Raw genomic sequence first — 5,997 nt, forward strand, 5'->3', positions numbered from 1 at the left:
ATATGTCAAATGAAAGAATAACACTTTTATCGATGAAAGTTTACAATGAAATGTCCCAACGAACCGTAATAGCTTTATGTTATCATGCGATGAGAGTAATATCAAAAATACATATTAGTTTTTTTGTTCAATTTACGGATACAAAAATAAAGTTTGATTTCCACATTTTTCTTTTGTTTTGATTGACAAGTCTGGGGACTAGTCGAATTATAATTTGAATTATAAAACAAATTTAGTTACTAAGGTTTTTTAATCAAGCAAGGGTTTCATTCATGGATCCACTATTCTATGAAAGGGCAAGACGGTGTGAAACTATATTGTTTTATGCGAAAAATCTTTTGAGTGTAGGTTCATTTAACATGCAACTATGAAAGGTCGCAAAGACACGAAACTACATTGTGCACTGCTATGCAAGATCATTTAATATGGCCGCGAAGATGAGAAAGTCTTTTGTTCGGTGGTATGGAGGATCATTTAAATTGAAGTTATGGAAGGCATCAAAAGTACATGACCATTAAATATTAAATTGTTGGAGGTCGTGAAGGTGCTAAACTGTATTGTTAGCAGGAACGCAAGATCATTATAATTTTCCATAATGCAAGCCCGTGAATGTGTGAAATCCTATTGTTTTCTAAAACACGTGACCATTTAAATTAATATTATGAAAGCCTTAGACTATGTAGAACACTATTATGTTGTATTTTTCTCAAGATGTTTTAAAATTAAATTGTTGGAGCCGCAAAAGTGATAATAGTCGTTCGCAGGTGCTATTATCATTACTTATTAATGTGTCAGGTGTGGAATGATATTGTTTGCGCTTTCACATCTTTATTTAACGTTCAATTATCTATGGCCACGATGGTGCCAAACTAGCAGTTTGTGGGCTCCTTCAACAATAAACAATGTGACCCACAATTAGGCATTCAATAAGATACGTTGAAGGAACAAATTGTAATTCTATTGATCAAGGCCTACGATACGTTGAAGGAGAAATAGTAATTCTATCTCTACGTCGAAAGAACATTAAACCACAAGAGGTGGCAATGGTGCGAAAGAAACGATGCGTTGAAGGAAGAAATAATAGTTTATTGATTATGTCTTACGATGTGAATGTACAAACGAGATTGGATAAACGTTTAAATGTTTTCTCGACTGACTACAATTAAATCGCTTGAAATATTTAACTCTACAATGAAGTAACATTAATGGATAATCGGAGGTACGTATACAATTATCTAACTTATGTAACATTGATAGGCCCACGAAACCACATTGAATGAGGTTGCCTTTCTGGTATGACTTCATACAATAACAGTCCACGACGACAATTCCACATTACTAGTATCTGTACGACTGCATAATTAATCAAAAAATGCACAAATCAGTTGTTAGTTCAATGAAACATCTGTCAGACACGCTAAGGGAAGGACACCAAAGGACCATAGATGGGTCCATGGCATGGACTTCCATCAGATGACCATGCCATTAAAAAAGGAATGTATGTATCATACTTTTTTCTGTACTTTTCCTGTACGACAAGATGATTTATCGGGAGCATAGTTGCACCCTTTATTTTAGCTCCAACTTCACATAAACAATTCATCTTGATCTCCCTGCAATCAATGTGCAATGAATGTGGCTTTATCTAACCATCCTTGTCTTTTCTAAATTTCATTTTATTTTTTTAATTCTGAGAAAAGTTCAAAAAGCCTCGCAAAATTCAATTCATCCAATAAAAATTTAAAGTTATTCATTCGGAAATTGATTTTTAAAATATTGCTTTCCCAAACTTTTGAGTATAGCATCCAAGGAGACTTACAATTAATTAAAAATGGGCCACTAGAAACATTAGTTCCAAGGAAGTGACTAAAAAAACATTTATTATCCAATTATATTATTTATTTAGTGTCTTATCATAATTAATATAGAAGATATTTATGAAGGACAAGTCCCATATTTCTCTACAAACATGTGCTAAGTACATCTACTCCTCAGGTAACTATAATATTTTTATTTATTTGCACAACTGATGTTAACAGCACGAGAGGATTAAATAGTTTGAAAAATGGAAAACTTTTCAGATTCGTTCCAAATAGCTTGGAAAAAATCGAGACCATTCACAGAACCTGTAAAGAATATCTTAATGTTGCATTTGTTTTTATGCCATTCCAGGTGGAACAGAGTACGTAGAATAAATGGAGACGGCAACTTCGTGGAAACATCGTAAGACTTCCCTATTTATTCTCGTGATTACTTCCTGGTCAGATCAGGGAAAGAAAGGAAAAATGCCGGACTAGTAATGGTAGTGCCAGCAAAATTGCAGAAGACAATAAAGTCACATCATAGGTATTTTTTTGCATGGAGATGTTTTTAGCTCAATTTGTTGAGTTAAACACTTTGTTCAATATAAGGATAATGATTTTAATGTAATAAGATATTCTTTTGTATACATCTTTATTTAAATAAAATAAAATATTGTGTTCTAGCCAATATTACTGACAATTTGATTGATTGCAAATGTAAGTAGTGGTGACTATCTTTATTGGTATTGCATTCATTATTGTAGCAGAAATAATTTTTATCTATAAGGACAAGCTCTTATTGATCAATACAAGAAAAGAATTCATTATTGTAGCAGAAATAATTTTTATCTATAAGGACAAGCTCTTATTGATCAATACAAGAAAAGAGTAGACACTAGAGACATGGGAAAAGCCAGATTGTAGTAGAAGGCTTTTGACAAACTATAGCTTAGTGTGTAGGAGATAGATGGTAATAAATTCATTAACTTGATATCTAGGAGTTCCCAAATAATGAATTTAGGATTATATATCTAGTTTAGGTCGTTAAATTTGAAGAATGGATTAATTTCATTTGGTTCAATTGGATTCACACAACCTTAATTTCATTTGGTTCAATTGAATTCACACAATCTTTATGGTAAAGTGATTTATTGCTTGATGTACCAATGGCATCTATAATGATGTTAGGAACTTGCACGATAGCTAGTTAACTACTACAATTGAGAACGACTGAGATTGTTTATTGATTTGAAGATTGTTTTCAAAGAACAACTTCTATTTAATCTACATCTTTTTGTTTTCTTTGTTGTTATTAAAACACAACGTTGTTATGTAAGGAGTGTTAGAATAAGAGTTTTAGTTAGCAATCTATAACACCTAGTTCGCTAACAACCATTCCAAGTTATTAAAACACAACGTTGTTATGTAAGGAGTGTTAGAATAAGAGTTTTAGTTAGCAATCTATAACACCTAGTTCACTAACAACCATTCCAAACTATTGTCAATCATGTAATGTATTTACTATTTTGTAAGAAGCAGATTGAAAACTCTACAACGTTACAATTGTAAATTGCAATATACTAATGAATAAAATAATTTTAGATTTTAGATTTCAATCCTCTTCTCTATTTTGTTATTTTAAAAATGTATTATGTATATTCATATAACTAATCAGAAAATCAAAGAAATTCTCAATTTCTTAAAAATAAAGTAAAATAGATGATGCCTTCTTCCATGATTATTTTATTTAGAGGCCTTTATGCATTATTAGTTGAGACAAATATAAAACTACTTTTATCATTACAACATTATAGACCCATCATACCAACATTGTGTTGATTGAACTATAATTTATTTAATATTTTTTTAAAGAGAAATCATGATCTAAATCAAGTTTAAAGAAATCTTCGTACATGTAAAGCGGCTTTTATTAATCTGTCCTACCAAGACTACGTATGCTGATTGAACTATAATTTATTGGAAATATATTTTAAAAAATCTGAAAAATCATTTTTCAAGCGAGTTTGGTGGAATTAGTGGAAGAAAATGGTGGCCCACAACCTACCATTTTCAAGATCTATTGATTGCTAAGAGAGACAGGAATAGATCATCTTGCACTCTCTCCATCCAATCCATCCAATCAAATCTGCCAAAATCTCTAGAACACCAACGAAAGACTTCAAAGATGACAATTCCAAGAGGAATCTAAAAACAATGAAAAAGGAGGGTTGGAGAGAAATCTCTACGCCATGAGAAAAAAGGGTGAAGAGAAATCTTTAAAACATTAAAGAAAGGCCCAAAGAAGAAGAATCTCTGAAACACAACTGAATCATTACCACAAAACAAGAAGCCACAAACAACATATAAAAGCCCCAAAATAAATTTGAACAATTACATCATGATGTGAAGAAAAAACTCAACCATCATGGGGTTTTTAAGATAGATAACTACTTAAACATCAAAGGACAGTATTCCATTTATTTTCATCTCGTTCAGATCTCTGTAGCAGGGCACTAACACAACGTCTCAGCTTAGCCTGTTGGAGGGAAAATGCTCATAACATGAAGAAATAACAAGATAATGAAAATGCATCTTAGATACATAAATGTATATGAACCATACAATTAAGAAAATGAAGAAACACCATGACTAAATCAAACCCATGATCCATTAATGGTGTTTATACCTTCTCATAACAATATCAGAGAAAACCCATCAGAGAAAAGGGCAAAGAAAACCCAAATGGGCATTTATTTACAGAAGGGATAAGAGGTACCTACAGAAACAAAAGGAGAAACCTACAAGACGAGATAAGCTAGACTTTGCAAATCACAATCTTCATTCTGCCTTCCCCTGTTCAAGTTCCTCATCAAAATCAGCCTCACAACATTTGGGAGCCTCCGAATTGATGGGGGAAAGTGGAGAAGCAGAGCATTTGCATAAGTGAGAGCATCGCCAGAGTGAGACCAGAGCAGCCATATCCAACTTATCTGTAGCATCGGCATTTCTGCTCTTCTTCTCTCTTAAAACTTGATTCCTTGAGCTTCTCTAACTCTGTAAGATGCGTATTGGTGTTGAGGGGTTAACCTTAATAAACGCCTGTGACTGCCCAAAGCAATGGACGTTCAGTATAGCAGCTCAAATTCTCAACGTGTAAGGTGCAGATTCATTCCCGGGAGATTGGATTGTAGGCCAATCCTGTACTGAAGAATTGACAGGGAGTTTGGGCGTGTTTAGAGTAAGTGTAAGAAGATGAGTGGCCACTAATGATGTCAATTTGTACTGATGGGCACTAATCTTTGGTCGCCCTTAAATTTCCATTGGGAGATGTATGTACAACAACAACAACCACAACACACGCAAGAGTATGTGGGGTCCTCGTGATGTCCCTTCAAAGCCTTTTACAGCTCAGATACGTTCCTATTTTACTCTCTTCAATAAAGAAGGGAAAAAGTGATTGAATTGGGTATTGTTTAGATTGACTTTGTACTTTTGTTTTGGGTGAGTGAAAAAGTTAAGATTTTACTTTCTAGATGAGTGAAGAGTTTAAAGCTAATATTTTATCTTTTAAGCGTTCTCGTTGTAGGGATCATGGAGTGCAAAGTGGTCAAAGGTGTCATTTCAAAACACTTGCCCGATACCTACTATGTTCATATACCAATAGTCGCTCACTCAAAAAACATCAGTACTTGTGGTTAAATGTTTTAGTAATCCCACTATGTTCATATACCAATAGTCGCTCACCCAAAAAAAATCAGTACTTGTGGTTAAATGTTTTAGTAATCCCACTATGTTCATATACCAATAGTCGCTCACCCAAAAAACATCAGTACTTGTGGTTAAATGTTTTAGTAATTGTTATGAAATATCTCAATAATGGTGCACAAATTGGTCAATTGCTAACCAAAAAAGCTAAAAAATGATCGTCTGCTAGTACATGTGTAATTGACTAATAGAACATGTCTTTTCATTATTGGGACTCTTCTTAAGAATGGTGATTGAGAGTATTTATGACAAAACTATGATTATTAGAGCCCCTATGTGTTACGGGGTCTCTTCCCCTAATTTTTAAAGTCAAATGGGAGACTTTATTTTCAACATGAACATATTACACTAATAATAATAGACCAAACTTGCCAGTTTTAATGAAGAGGGGCTCTGCAATATATTGCATTGATTAGAATAGCCAAATTCT

The 5,997-nt window shown here is 33.2% G+C and overlaps 1 long non-coding RNA gene across 1 annotated transcript; it reads right to left on the reverse strand.

The window, feature by feature from the left end:
- Positions 1 to 1,065: 1,065 nt before the first annotated feature.
- On the reverse strand, positions 1,066 to 5,099 carry LOC149572825 (uncharacterized). Its single transcript, XR_016359983.1, has 2 exons — positions 1,512 to 5,099; positions 1,066 to 1,353 (listed from the first exon to the last, which is right to left on the reverse strand). It is a non-coding gene; the product is annotated as an uncharacterized LOC149572825 (long non-coding RNA).
- Between the last annotated feature and the right edge of the window lie 898 nt (positions 5,100 to 5,997).

Source organism: Cupressus sempervirens, chromosome 2 (genome assembly GCF_028749045.1).
Source record: "Cupressus sempervirens isolate cs-2001-9-10 chromosome 2, ASM2874904v1, whole genome shotgun sequence".
Taxonomy (NCBI): domain Eukaryota; kingdom Viridiplantae; phylum Streptophyta; class Pinopsida; order Cupressales; family Cupressaceae; genus Cupressus; species Cupressus sempervirens.